This window comes from Lactuca sativa, chromosome 5 (assembly GCF_002870075.4).
Source record: "Lactuca sativa cultivar Salinas chromosome 5, Lsat_Salinas_v11, whole genome shotgun sequence".
NCBI lineage: Eukaryota > Viridiplantae > Streptophyta > Magnoliopsida > Asterales > Asteraceae > Lactuca > Lactuca sativa.
The window spans coordinates 102,582,609-102,598,992 of record NC_056627.2 but is presented as its reverse complement, the minus strand read 5'-3'; positions in this window follow the sequence as shown (position 1 = coordinate 102,598,992).

Below are 16,384 nucleotides of genomic sequence, written 5' to 3'. Positions count from 1 at the left end.
CAAACTTTCAAAACAGTCGGGTCTTGGTAGAGGGCTACTTTCAAAACAGTCGGGTCTTGGTAGAAGGCTACTTTCAAAACAGTCGGGTCTTGGTAGAAGGATACATTCAAAACAGTCGGGTCTTGGTAGAACGCTACTTTCAAAACAGTCGGGTCTTGGTAGAAGGCTACTTTCAAAACAGTCGAGTCTTGGTAGAAGACTACTTTTTATACTAGTAGGAAATATGGGATTTTCTAAGATTTTTAAACATTTACAATCTCTTACAAACATTTTGACACTTATACAAACTTTTCTTCAAACAATTACAAGTCTTTTCTTTACAGCTTTACAAATCAAAGACACATAAATACTTATGAATTCACCAGCTTTATTGCTGATACTCGCTTTCAAAATAACTTGTATTCTCAGGTCACGAATAGACAGGTACGACGACCACGTTTTGTGAAGACGGAGCAGTCAAGACTCGTCTGTTACTTTGAATATTCATTATGTTGTTTTATACTTTGAAAGAACACACTTGTATTTAAAATTACACTACTAATGCAATGGATGATGTTGTTGCTTGTTTACTATTTTGGATTGTTGTGATACTTTACATGACGTCCTCCGCCCAAGAACGTTTCCGCCATTCTCGGTTTTGGGGTGTGACAACTTATGTGCCGAAAAGGGTATACTGCATCAATACAATGCTACTCCTCAACAAAATGGTGTAGCAGAGCGGCGAAATCGCACTATGATGGATGCAGCAAGGACCATGCTTTGTCACTTTAAATTACCAGTGTTTTTCTGAGATGAAACGATTAACACAACATGCTATGTTCAGAACTGTGTTTTGATGAACAAAGAACAGATAAAGACACCATATGAAATTCTATATGTTCACAACCCAACGGTTGCTCACTTCGGGATATTTGGATGCCCATGAACACTACTTCACCTGGAATAAATTACTAACTTCAATTCAAAGGCTGATGACTACTATTTTGTTGGATATGTTGGACGCACTGCTTCACGAGTCTACAACAAATCAACAAAACATGTCGTGGAGTCATTCGATGTGTGCTGGCTGGAAGAAAACACAGTGGACACTCGATTTGGATTAGATTGGTTATTTGATTACACTTCTTTGTTTAAATCATTTAATGTGTTTTCAGATGATATTTCAGGTACATGCTCAGGTTCGAGTGCACCTGTTGGAGATGATAAGGAAGATGTTTTCATTGGCTCATTCAAACCATCTGTGGTGATTTTTGAATCTCTTACGGCAGATGCCGCTACACGAAATACATCTCCTTCATCATAGTCCAAAAGTCTAGTTTTGACACCAAAGCCACTCTCCTTACCACCGATGAAGCTGAGGTCTCTCAAGGGAAAATGTATCTTCCATGATCACATATACATCAAACTGAATATCGATCGATGATCACATAAACTAGGGTTATAGGTTCGATAAGATTCGGCTAAAATTTTATTACATCAAGGCAAATATATGGAAGACATGCTAGAAAAGTTCGCTTTTAAAGATTAAAAAATTTCTTCAACTCCAATGGAAGAAAGACCAATGTTGACTACAGATCCAGATGTAGAATCCGTAGATCAAACTGAATATCGATCGATGATCGGATCTCAGATGTATCTGACTGCCAGCAGACCTGGCATCATGTTTTCCATCTATCAATGCGCTCGTTATCAGGCTAATCCTAAACTTTCCAATTTAATTGTTGTTAAGAGAATTTTTAGGTACCTTAAAGGTAGCCCTAAACTAGGTCTTTGGTATCCTAAAAATGCTGATTTTGTTATGTATGCCTTTGCTGAGTGCAACTATGGAGGGTGTGATCTTGACATGAAATATACAACAGGTGGATGTTAGTTTTTAAGGGATCGATTGGTGTCATGGCAATGCAAGAAACAGCAAACAGGGTCGACCTCAATGGTTAAGATTAAATACGTTGCCGCCTCAGCCTGCTGCTCTCAGGTTATCTGGATTCAACACCAATTGCTGGATTATGGTTTGAACTTTCTTGACACTTCCATTTTTTGTGATAATGATGCGGCCATCCGAATTGCTAAAAATTCGGTTCAACATCCCATAACAAAGCACATTCAAATTAAAATTCATTTTATCCGAGACTGTTAAGAGCGTAAACTTATTCGTTTGGAACAAATTCACACTAATAACAACATGGCAAATTTGGTTACCAAACCCTTCAGTAAAGCTCGTTTCGATGTGCTTGTGGGTTTTCTAAAAATGATTCGTTTCGAAGATTAAATTTCTAATTTTTTGTGTGTTAAAATTTTCGCATTTATTCATTTAAGTTCTTCTCCATGCACAAATTTAGGGGGAGAAAGAAAAAATACAAAAAAAATATATAAAAAAAATACAAAAATATGTTTTCTTTCGTAAGTGTTCTTGGGAAGTGATACAAAGTTTAGTACTAAAGGGCAATATGAGATGCGTGTAATGCACTAAAGAAAAACTGTTTAGACTCTATGTTCAATGTGTTGGTAGGCACGAAGGATTCCAAATTAAAGGACTAGACATGGCTGATAAGGAATGGACTAGACAATTTTAACTCATCTGGACTTAGATAGTTTCATTTAGACTGACCATATGACGCTTGGATAAATTGAACAGTGAGTTAAACAAGGGAGCCTACAAGATACCTTAAAGTTACTTATCATCTAGAACCGAGGCTCAACATTTCATCGCTGTACGAACTAATGTCCTTAATTCTGGTGCTGATAGGGTGACTGGGGGTTATGATAAAGTAGGTCTGTGTGAAATTGTTTTTCTTTCTTATCCTCTTTGTCAGTCATATGTTGCCCCCTTTGGATGATCGGAAGATCCCACCTGGGACGCAACATATGCATCTCTATTTCTATTTATATGTCTCTCTATCTAAGCATATTTTTATCCATCTATGTCAGTCATATGTTGTCACCACTACGTCATCGGCATATCCGACATGGGACACAGAATATGCACCTTTCTATCTCTCTATCCCTCTCTCTTTGTTAGTCATATGCTGTCCCTTCTACGTGATTGGAAGAGATCCGACCTGGTGCACAACATATACATCTCTATATCTATCTTCTCTCTCAAATAATTGAGCACTCACCTAAAGTAAGGAGCTCTTTGAAATTCCTTGATTGCTACGGTATGTCGTGAACTGGGGAACACATTCTAGTGCACTTAAAATTGAACTAACTAAAGGTTGTTTATAGATCTCGTTGTTGAATTTAAGTGCACAAAAATATCCTTGGTTGTTGTCAGCAAAACGGTTTATTTAGGAATATTATTTAGGAATATAATCACAATGTCTTGTCATTTATTAACTGTCCAACTTGTCTATATCCTTTGTGTTTATGTGGACCACAATATTGGTGATTGACCAGAGCTACTCATGCAGGTGTGTGTTGATAAACATTATTAAATTGCTTGATAAACTTTTGATCCCAAAATGTTTGAATTTATTTATTAAAGTGTTTTTGCTACGTTTTCAATTTATTTTTATTTTTATTTGGCATTTTATTTGTTTTCATTTTTAAATTATTGAAATTTTAAAATTTTATTTTTCTTTGACACTTATTTTATTTCCTTTCAAATTTAGTTTTATTGTTTTGTTTATCTCTAAAATGAATTGAAATCATTTAAATGAAGCACATCGAATTCAGTGGTCCAAAAGGCTGAGAACCCAAATTTTGGGGTATAAATGAATTTTCTGTCTCCGGCTTCATTTTTCAAAATCCCCACTGAATTCAACCGAAAAATGTTCCCTTTCTCTCTCAAAATTCTAGGCGAAATCGGATTTTATTCATCGCAAAAATCTTCTCATCTTCGGCTTAAAAAAATCAAATTCCTTTTGATATCTTGCAATCTTCTCTAGGTATATGATGCATCTAGCTTTATAGTGGTTTAAAGTATTTGAAGGTGGTTAATGGATTTTTCCGGCGTGTTGTGAATCATCGGGTTTTCTTTGGGTTTTCGGTTTGACTTGGGTCCAACCAAAATCAATTAAATCAAACCAAAAACAATTTGCTTGACCGAAAACACCCGTTTTGACCGAAATCTCGAATTTTATCAACCGAAAACAACTCTACACTGACCGAAATCAATTTAATCGGACCGAAAATGCAAATTTTTAACCGAAATCAACATTTTTGGACCAAACTTGGATTTTTTGAGAAAATAAATATTAATCTTAATTTTATTATTCTCATTTAACTCGTTTTGTGCAGATAAATGGATAATCAGTTAAAGTTTTTTGATAATCACAATGTTGTTGGATATCTTATGGGTCCACATGTTGTTCATCAAGAATTCAAATCCATGATTGTGGTTTTGAATAATTGCAGAATTTCTCTCGCTTTTTGTTCGAATCTAGTCATGTACAAGGATCTGATTCTTGATTTCTGGAAGAATGCCTCAATCAATAATCAGGGAGCGGAATGAACTCGTACTGTTGAATCAGTGGTGAAGGGAACTGAAGTCGTTGTTTCTAAGCTGGTATTGTTGAATCAGTGGTGGAGGGAACTTAAGTAATTGTTTCTGAGCAAGTTACAGAAATAAAAGGTATGTCTCAACAGCAGAAGCAGAATATATTAATGTTGCAAGTTGCACCTCTCAAGTTCTCTAGATGAAATCTCAGATGTTAGACTATAGTTATCGATTTCAATAGATTCTGATCTATTGTGATTCTCAAAGTCTTATTACGATCTATCTTAATCCAATTTAGTGCTCCATGACCAAACACATTGATATTTGGTACCATTTTATTAAAGATCATGTTCTAAAAGGTAACATTGAGCTCATTTTTCTTCCATCTGATGATAAGGTTGCTGATGTATTTACTAAGGCATTCAATGAAACCAAGTTCAATGGTTTTCTGAACATAATAGGAATAATGATGCTTGATCCTTAATTCTTCCAAGACGTTTGTACTGCCTGATGGAAACATCGGAAAGTCAAATAATTCCGAACCAAACATTTTTCACCTCAAAATTGCACTTTCTCAGAAAATAAAGGATCATTATATGTCATTTTGTCTAAAGTTTTCTTCTAGTTTTAAGTCCTATAGAGTTTTGAGGGAGCAATAGCTTTGATCGCGTAAAGAGATTTACTCACAAAATCGATTTTCGAGTGAAGGGAGGCGACTTTGTTAGTGAGCGTGTCAACTATGGAATCAACTTTTCCAACTTTATCTTGTAGGTCAAGAAGGGAAAAAGGAGCATCGACTCCAAGGTCAATACGACTCCAACTACTTTCTTTAAATAAAAGTTCTCTCTCAAGGAACATTCATCTTCGAAATAAAAATACCATGTTTTTTTATAAGGTCTGTAAAAAAAATATCCAAAATCTTTTTTATGGATAACTAAAAAAATTATACTTCTTCGATCTGGCTTCAAGTTTTTCTTGGCTATTGCACCGAACGAAAATCTCATTGTACACATCTCATGAGTTGTCTTTGAAACAATCTTAGTTAGAACAATGTTTAAGATATGGGTAACTAGTTTATGTGTATAGTCCCAAAACATGATTGGTAATGAATCCCAACTCATCATAGATCGAACCATGTCCAACAAGGTTCTATTTTCCTTTAAACAACACTATTAAGTTGTGGTGTTCTTGGAGGATCCAATTGTTAATCAAGTCCAAAATCTCTAAGATGATTGTTGAACTCGATACTAAGGTATTCTCCTCCCATGTCAGATAGGAGAACCTTTATCTTCTTGTCCAATTGATTCTCTACTTCGTTTAGAAACTCTTCGATACTAAGGCATTCTTCTCCCACGTCAGATAGGTATTCTCCTACCATGTCAGATAAGAGAACCATATCTACTAAAATCATCAATAAATATAACATAGTAGTGTTTACCGTCCCCTATGGAATATGTAAAGTCTCTACACATGTTTGTGTGTATGAGATCCAAAATACATTCACCTCTTTCACAAGTCCATGTGAGTGGTGACTTAGTCATCTTGCCTAACAAGTAAGATTCACATATATCATCCGATTTTACGTTGAATAATCCCAAGATTCCTTCTGAATGTTCCCATTAGCATGGATTATCTAGAATATTAAAAAATTCAATATTATAGTTAACATGGCTGTTATTGGAAACACACAAACAAAACTTTGAAAACTTCTATTGCAAGGGAAAGCTTTTGATTTAAAAGAACCATCTTTATAAACTAAAGTATCACCCTTTTCATTATCAAAAGAAAACTGAAAACTGTTTTTATATAAAGCGTGGAAAGAAATAATGTTTCTAGACATATCAAAAGAGTAACAATACCTAACTAAATTAACCAAAACACCAATAATAAGCTTCAGCTCGAACAATCCACCCATCAAGACAGGTGACGTTCATCTAATCCCCATGACTAGATTCAAATCTCCATCCTTAAGCTTCGTTCATTACTTTAATCCAAGAATTATACCCGGTCACTTGAACCTTGCCATCCTTGAGATATTTCAACTACTTTAGTAAGCTTCACTTCTGTTGGCCCTTAAGGATATAATAGAAACACAATGCTTCATTACTATCACTCATAGGTGGAACAGTATTATCGTTATTTCCCCTATGTTAATGTGAAGCCACTTCTTTTCCTTTCCAATTTCGATTAGAAAACTTCCTCTTTTAACCACCACAAATCTTAATGGAAAGTACTTGAGATTGACGTGTACCATGATTTTTATTTACATCGAATTCAACTATCTGGATGATGCAATAAAACTCCATCAATGTGTTGTTTGTACTATTAGATTGATAAGTCATGATGAAGCTATTATATGAAATAAGGAAAGAACCCAGAACTAGGTTCATAGCTAGGTTCTTGTCAATGATAGATCGAGGGTCTTGATTTCGTCTATGTAGCTCTTCATTTGGTGAACTTGAGCACACATCGAGCTACCTTATTTAAGTTTGCATCACGTTAGGGTTTTGAAAATCTAAAATTGCCTTTGCCTTTCCTTTTTCTAAAACATTTCATCAAGTTACAAGTTCATTTCATAGGCCCTAGTGTTCTCGAAATTTTTTTCAAGGAGTGATTAAGTGGTGACAATCATGATGCATGAAACCTTATTCGACTCATCCACGGGTTTGGCGTGAGTAAATTTTTCTTCGTTAATTTGCTTTTCATCGATATCTTGGATTGGTTCATTGATCACATATTCAAGATTGTCATACCTTAGTGTGGCCTTAGGTTTCTCATCGAATCGAGATAATTAGCCCTGGTAGTGAGCTTCTCTTTACGAAGAACATAAATGAGAAATAAGTTGGTATTTGTGGTTGGAGGATGCGTGAGAGAAATACCATTTATACCAAACATCTATAAGGAGAAAGAAAGTTTACCTAGTTGATTTTAATCCTTAAATGCTTACCTAATTTAATTCTACGATCCTTATTTTAATTTTATTTATGAAGAAGGATACTATAATAATATCATGAGTTTATTTTAGCTAGGTAATACACTTTACCAAATTCAATCACAAATAAGATGATGAAGAAATCATGCAATAACATGTGACCCTTGATTATGCCATGGTCCTCAAATTCACTTGACATTTAAGAATACACACTTCTCCAACAAAACACAACCATATGCTGCACCTCACCATCTTATTATATCTCAATTTTTTTTACCAATTAAGCACACACACTCCATAAATAGACAATAATGAATGATATGCATTCATGATGGATTAGCAACAATTCACATTTTCGTAAAATGACTGAAAACAATAATTTTAATTTTAGTACTTTTGTTTGTTATACTTGTAACGAGACATCGTCCTGTCTAATCCTTTCAGCTAATGACAGTACTACACACAAATAAGCGTTAAGTAAAAGGACATTAATTTAACGGTAATTTTGTGGACTGGTTTCTTATACCTCTCTTATAACATGGCTTCATGAATCAGGCATAGTCCTTATTCGACTAACGATCATTAATTAAACATGTGAGTACACATGTTGTATTATTCTTATAGATATAGTAATCTATTACATATATAAATTCTTTTAGTCTTTACATATTATTTTATAACCTTTTATTATTTCATGTATTGTAAATTTGAAACAATTTACAATTATATGAATTAAAAAAATTATCTTAAATTAAATTTTAATTAATAAGTTTTAAATCATTATCTAAAATTTCCAGTCTTTTAGGCATATTTGTCTTCCCATTTTAATTATATGTTAGTACATGAAAGTGCCCCTAAGTCAATCCGAGATGATGTGTCTTTCTGAGATGTATGTGACTAAGAGATGAATGAGTTTCCGAGATGACTAGCTTTTTGAGATGATGTTTCAGAATTTGGCGATTGCATTCATATAGAAGTGATAGTTTTAGTTTGTGGTTTAATGTTTGTAATGTAGTGTCATACAATCAACAAGATCAACAGAAACGGTTGTGTAGGGTGTTTTCAATCCATGGACACTTTACTAGTATTTGTCTTCTGTAACTCATTTGGCTATAAAAGAAGTGGCAACCTTTCTAAAAGATATAGTGTGCAACGTTTGAACATTTTCACTTATATCAAATCAAGGAATCATTCAGTCAATCATTTCTCTCTAACATTCCTCTTATTCTTATTTACTTTACACTAATCACTTTGTTGAGTTATTTATGTCAAGGCTAGACTTGTTAATCTAGACTTTACTTGATTTTTATTATAAGCAATTAGTGATATCAGATTAATTCAATGTTTTAGTTTTCAAACCTTGTCCATTCAAACCCATGAACTCTCAATTGGTATTAGAGACTAAGTGGTTGTCCATTGAATCTGTAAGAACAAATTATATTTTGTTGAATATTACCTTAGTATCTCAATCATTTTTGTGTTTATGATAAAAGTTGTTCTATATACCACTTCAGCTCTAATATATTAACATTAATTGTTGCTTCTAATCAATCTCATCAAATATATTTAATGCAAATCACAAATAACATGATTTCCCATTCCACACCCCTTGCAAGTTTTCGAAGAGTATGGTCACTGGAAAGTCAAATTGGAGATATTTTTGGATGGCAAAGAAAAGGTGAAGAAATGTGGAGGTCGGTGAAACAAGATCCTCATGTTCCAGTTAGTCAAATGGTCAGAGATGTTGCGGCAAATATCATGGGTTAAAAAGAGCTCCGAACAATACCTCTCACTGCAAATGATGATGAGAAACTCCATGCATACCAAATTACCTCTTTTGAAATGGTGTTTGAAGTTCCTCCATCTCTCTTTGAGCATATTAAGTTGTGCAAATCTGCAAAAAGAGATTTCTAATACACTTCAAGACTTGTTTGAAGGATTGAAAAATATGAAGGAAAAGCATCTAATGTTATTTGTTTACGACTTCGACTCTTTTTGTAACAATCCTGGTGAATCTATTACTTCCGCTAAAAATCGGTACAAAATCGTTGTGAACAACGTGACTACACATGGTATTGTTCACACTCCGATTGAGTCCAATATGACATTTTGAAGGTTCGTGATGATAGGATACACTTCAAGTATGAATAAGAAACATAAAATTAATCTAAGCAAAATAATCAACACAAAGTATTTGTAGAGTTTTTCACCCCAAAATTTCCCCTTTTTCACATTTCCACCCCGTAAACTGTCTGACGAGCCCCATGGCCCTGATATCATGTCTAAAGCCCGAAACAAGCCCTGGAGCCCCGGAATTCTCGAGAAGTCTTCCTCTCTCCTGTTGAAACTCTGCCTGATTTGAGCCGGTTTCTCGTTAAATCAACTCCTTCCCGGAAACGAAACGCTGCCCGAATCACCGCTTATTAAAGTGAGTTTATACCCCTACCATTTACCCTTTTCAATGGTTTTTAAATGATTTTTCAGGGGAGAAATACAAGTTTAACACAATATTAAATTGTGTTAATAATTGTATGTGATAATAATCACACAAAGTGTTTTCGTATGCTTTTAAAAATTACCAAATACATCCAAAATGACTTAAAGCCATGTTAAATATTTAAAGTCATGAAAAATCCTTTAAATTCTTTGAAAAATGTTTTACAAACTATTTCAAATTATAAATGCTAAAAATCATGTTTATATATGTATAAATATATAAATAAGATTTGAAGGGCTTAGGACTAATGAATTATCTTATTTCTTTTTCCTTGTTTGGATGTGGAGTTAAGGTTGTGTCATTTGTCCGAAGGTCGTTTCCTTCTTAATTGTATATATATTATACATATATGAGTACAAAAGGTTACTCCTTTTGGTATCACCACCTTTGTATCGGGCTGAGCAAAAATCCATGAGAAATCATGCTAATTAGATTAGAGCATATAAATTATAATTGGTACAATTTATGATTCAAAACTAAATATACAAGTATGATTCACGACTGTATACTTTCCAATGAAATTACCAACAATTCATTATCTATACCAGGATATGTATAATGCCTTTAATATACGAATAACATATTAAAGAAGTAAAGATACATCATACCGACAAAGTTACGATACAGAGTACCAGGGTTAGCAATCACGGGGTAATAATACATCATACCGGGTTTGAATTAACAAAGGTACGATACAGAGTACCAAGGTTAGCAATCACGGGGTAATAATACATCGTAAATCTCGTTGAAACAATAAATTTCTGAGACCCTTCATGGTGTACTTATCTAGGTACGACTTTAAGTCCTGACCTATTAACCAGAATCTCTTGTAGGGAGAGCATGAATTTGTGTATAGATCTATATGGGACTGACAATCCCGCACCTCTACTGTTCGCTACAGTTTGGCCGGCAGGCCCAGGGTGTCAAATATCATTCCATTCCGACACCTGAAGAACGTCGCCGTAGGCATATCAGTCATATTAGTATGGTTAATAGAACTCATATTGATAAAACAACGAGTGAATTACTAAGTAATATACTTCTCTTAAAATAGTAAGAAAAGATAATTACATCCCGACCAAATATACCTTCTGTAGTTTTCACTTACAGTGAAGCTACATATCATGAAATCCACTATGGTAAATATACGTGTACTTCTGGTTTTGAACATTTAAAACCACAAGGCAGTATTATGGATAATATAATATCTTCCAGGGTTAATACTAAGGTTTTTACAATAGAACATATATAACTAAGAATACTTTTACAAATGAAACGTTTTATGGAATTAAATCACTCTTTCAAAAGAAACGGGTTATGGGATTTAACCACTTATACAAAGGAAATGGTTTATGGCATTAGACCACTTTTACAAATGGAACGGTTATGGGATTAAACCAGTTTTACAAATTAAACAATTATGGGATTAAACCACTTTTACAAATGAAAGGGTTTATGGAATGGAACTACTTATCAAATGGAACTTAGTCATTCAATCTCTGTAAACTAGAATAACATAAAAGACCTTTAGTGGTTAATTCTATAAGTCCTTAGTTATTACATCAGAGTTATATATAAGTAATATCCGATTGATAGTGAAATGTGTGACTTTCGCCTTACTTCCTGTTCCATGTTTAGTTGTGGGCTTAGTGCAGATACACACATTTAACTGTCAGTTCGATATTAGGTTATACATAATTTGTATAAACTAAGTAATTACAGAGGGTGTAACAACGTAAATTTTCAAGCAAATTTTTCATTTCAAAATAAAGTATTTTCATTCAAAACAAGGCATAAAACATTCCAAGTGTCATGTCAGAATACAAATCATATGAATCCCAAGATCACAAAACATCTATCAGTGTGTACAGATCATGTCGGCGCCTTCCCACGGTCCTCGTTAGTACCTGAAACACATACATAACAACTGTAAGCATAAATGCTTAGTGAGTTCCCCAAAATACAACTTACGCACATACGCCTTTCCAGGCCCTGACCTTCCGGTCCATGTGTCTCAGGGGACTTCCGTCTCTGCTGGGTAAACCTTCCGGTCCTACCCACGCCAACCTTACGGTCCAGATTACACGCCTTCCGGCCCATAACATAATGCCTTCCGGCCCACATAAACATACATAGCACGCATAACATTTATCTTATCACATATCGCACATATATCACATATCATATTCGACCTTCCAGTCCACAGTCAAACCCTTCCGGGTACGGTATAGTGAGAAGACTCACCACGTGAATATCGAAAGCTAGCAAATCCCGAAGTCACTCGTGCTCGATCCGCCGAGCTACATTCTCCCTATAACACCATACATCTCTTATTAACACTTTTATCTTCTAAGTTTGACTATCCCTAAGAAGTCAAACATAGGTCAACTCTGGTCAACGGTCAACTTGACCGGACTCGGCGACCGCTAGGACGACTCGGCGAGTCTAGACGTCCTCACCAATTCTCTAAGATTCCCTTTCTACACGTCGAGTATCTCCCCTGACTCGACGAGTTCCTCCTGGAAGAATCGCGGGGCCACCCCGACTCAACTCGCCGAGTCTGAAGAACAACTCGGCGAGTCCTAGTTCTACTCAGACCACCTATTAACCCTCTCTAACTCGCCCTGACTCACCGATCCAACCCATAACCCGAACATGACCATTCTAAGGCAATCTTCAAGCTACTCGCCGAGTCTGTTCACCGGACTCGGCGAGTCCATGCCATGCAACCGCTCAAACTGCTTTCTAAGGTCAGATCTGCTCCGGCAATTCATAGGTCTGGCCTTCCTAGACTGGTTCATCACGTAAGGTCCTTATTTCGGTGCTCATAATACACCCCATGACTCATAATTGACGTTTTGACCTAAGGCATAAGGATTCCAATCCAAAACCTCCATTGATTACCGAAAAGCTCAGGCATGGGACACTCTAGACTTCCAAGGGTCCCAATATAGGGTTCCAATCGCTTGGGGGACTAAGGAAACACTCAATCTAGCCACAAAAGGGTTCAATAAACCCTAAATCCATATACACATCAACATAGAAGGGATCAACTCGAAAATATTACCTGAATAACGTTGCTCTGTGTCCCCAACCCTCAGAATATGGCTTCTCCTATTGTTCCCTTAACCAAGCCTCCTCCTTCTTGCAAAATAACACTTCCAAGATCAATAATGGTCTTCTACCTTGCTCCAGATACTCACAATCGAATTAGGGTTTCACTCAAAGGACTAGGGTGAACAATGACGGCCATAAGGCCCCTTATATATGTCCCCAAACCTGGGAAGTTAGGGTTTCGCTAAACAGCGCGGACTCGCCGAGTCCATATCCGGACTCGCCGAGTCCAGTCGTGAACCCGCGACCAGATCCGCGATCCTACTCGGCGAGTCTGAGCTCCAACTCGCCGAGTCCCCTCTTAAAACACCCAAAATCATAATTATAACAATACCTGGAATTCCGGGCTGTTACAACTCTCCCCAACTAGGACTAGACTTCGCCCTCGAAGTCTCACTCTGAAAATAGCTCCGGATGCTGCTCCCGCATCTCACGCTCCGGCTCCCAGGTCATTTCCGATCCCTTCCGGTGCTGCCACTGAACTAACACTAGAGGTATCTCCTTATTCCTCAGAACCTTGATCTTCCGATCTCTGATGGTCACTGGTCTCTCGGCATAATTCAGGCTCGCATCCACCTGAATGTCCTCTAATGGAACTACTGCCGACTCATCGGCTATACACTTTCTCAATTGCGACACATGAAAAGTGTCGTGGATCTGTCTCAATTCCGTTGGCAACTCCAAACGTTAGGCCACCCGTCCTACCCTCGCAATCACACGAAAAGGCCCAATATACCGGGGCCCCAACTTGCCCCTCTTTTCCTGAATCAAATCACTCCTTTCCAAGGAGAGACTTTTAGGAGTACGAAGTCGCCGACCTGAAACTCAAGCTCGGACCGGCGTCTGTCTGCATAACTTTTCTGTCGGCTCTAGGCGGTCAATAACCTCTGTCTAACCTGCTGAATCTGCTCTGTCGTCTGAAGCACGATCTCTGTACTGCCCATCACTCTCTGTCCCACCTCTCCCCAGCAAATGGGGGTCCGACACCTCCTACCATACAACAGCTCAAAGGGTGGCATACCAATGCTCGAATGATGGCTGTTGTTGTAGGAAAACTCTGCCAAGGGTAAATACGCATCCCAGCTACCCCTGAAATCTAACACACGCGCTCGAAGCATGTCCTCCAGCGTCTGAATCGTTCGCTCGCTCTGGCCGTCTGTCTGGGGATGATATGCGGTACTAAAATGCAATTTAGTACCCAGCTCCTCATGGAATTTCTTCCAGAATCTGGAAGTGAAGCGCACATCACGGTCTGAAACAATCGAGATCGGCACCCCATGTCGAGATACCACTTCTCTCACATATATCTCCGCCAACTTCTCCGCTGAAGAACTCTCACTGATGGCAAGGAAGTGAGCGCTCTTCGTCAACCTATCCACAATCACCCAAATTGCATCAACTCCTCTGGCAGTCCTCGGCAATTTGGTGATGAAATCCATAGTGATCTATTCCCACTTCCATTCGGGAACCTCCAATGGCTGCAACTTGCCATGCGGTCTCTGGTGCTCGGACTTAACCCTGCGGCAGGTCAAGCACTTCTCAACGAACCATGCGACGTCCCTCTTCATACAAGGCCACCAATACTCTTTCCTCAAATCCAAATACATCTTCGTAGCCCCCGGATGGATCGAAAACTTCGACCGATGAGCCTCTTCCATCAAAGAAATACGCGTACCACCCACGAACGGTACCCAAATCCGACCCTGAAACGTCATAAGCCCTCGTCCATCCGTAACGAACTCTGAAACCAAACCAACAATCCGCTCTCTCTTCTGCATCTCTGGTCGCACAGCCTCGGCTTGTGCCCCACGAATAGCATCCAATACTGTAGCTATCACAGTCAATCTCAAACATACATCTCGCTGTGGAGTGCTCTCCGCCCTGCGGCTCAATGCATCGGCTACCACATTAGCCTTGCCTGGGTGGTACAGGATCTCACAATCATAATCCTTGACCACATCCAACCACCTCCTCTGACGCATATTTAGGTTGGGCTGATCCATCAAATACTTCAAGCTCTTATGGTCCGTGTATATCGTACATCAAACCCCATACAAGTAGTGACGCCAAATCTTAAGAGCGAACACTACTGCCCCTAACTCTAAATCATGCGTGGGATATCTCACCTCATGAGGCTTCAGCTGCCTTGACGCATAAGCTATCACATGACCCTTCTGCATCAACACTGCACCCAGCCCCAAAATCGATGCATCGCAATATACTACAAAATTCTCCATCCCTTCCGGGAGAGCTAATACCGGGGCTTCGCACAACCTTTGGCGAAGTGTCTCAAAGGAGGTCTGCTGCTAGGGACCCCATGAGAATGCAACACCCTTCCGGGTCAATCTGGTGAGCGGCACTACGATCTTGGAGAAATCCTTAAAAAATCTCCGATAATACCCTGCCAACCCAAGGAAGCTCCTGATCTCCGATGGTGACTTCGGCACCTCCCAGTTCATCACTGCCTCGACTTTGGCCGGATTGACCAGAATCCCTTCCTGGTTAACGAGATGTCCTAGGAACTGGACCTCCCGCAACCAGAAATCACATTTGGAGAACTTTGCATAAAGCTTCTCCGATCTCAATACCTCAAGGACCTCCCTCAAATGTCCTCATGTTGCTCTCTAGATATCGAATACACTAGAATATCATCGATAAATACAATCACTGACTGATCCAACATCGGTCTGCATACCCTGTTCATGAGATCCATGAACACAGCCGGGGCATTGGTGAGCCCGAAAGGCATCACCACAAACTCATAATGCCCATATCGCGTCCTAAACGCTGTCTTCTGGACGTCCTCATCCCGCACTCTCACCTGATGGTACCCCGACCTCAGATCGATCTTGGAAAACCAAGATGCTCCCTGCAACTGATCGAATAAATCATCGATCCTCGGTAACGGGTAACGGTTCTTGACCGTCAACTTGTTCAACTCCCGGTAATCAATGCACATCCGGTGTGAACCATCCTTCTTCTTGACGAACAGAATAGGGGCTCCCCACGGAGAGCTGCTCGGCCGAATGAATCCCTTCCCCAGCAACTCCTGAAGCTGCGATGACAACTCTTGCATCTCTGGAGGTGCAAGACGATAAGGCACCTTAGCGATAGGCGCGGCCCCCGGAACCAGATCGATACCAAACTCTACTTGCCTCACAGGAGGTACTCCCGGCAGCTCCTCGGGGAAAACATCTGGAAACTCACGCACCACTGGGACCTCCTCAACTGATCTCGGTCTCTCGGAAACCTCCCGCGTATCCATCACATACGCCACAAAACCCTTACAGCCTTGCTGTAGACACTGCCTCGCCCTAGCGGCCGAACAAAAAGCTGATCCCGAACGGGTACCCTCGCCGTACACCGAAAGAACTCCCCTACTAGGGTCTCGTATAGTCACCAG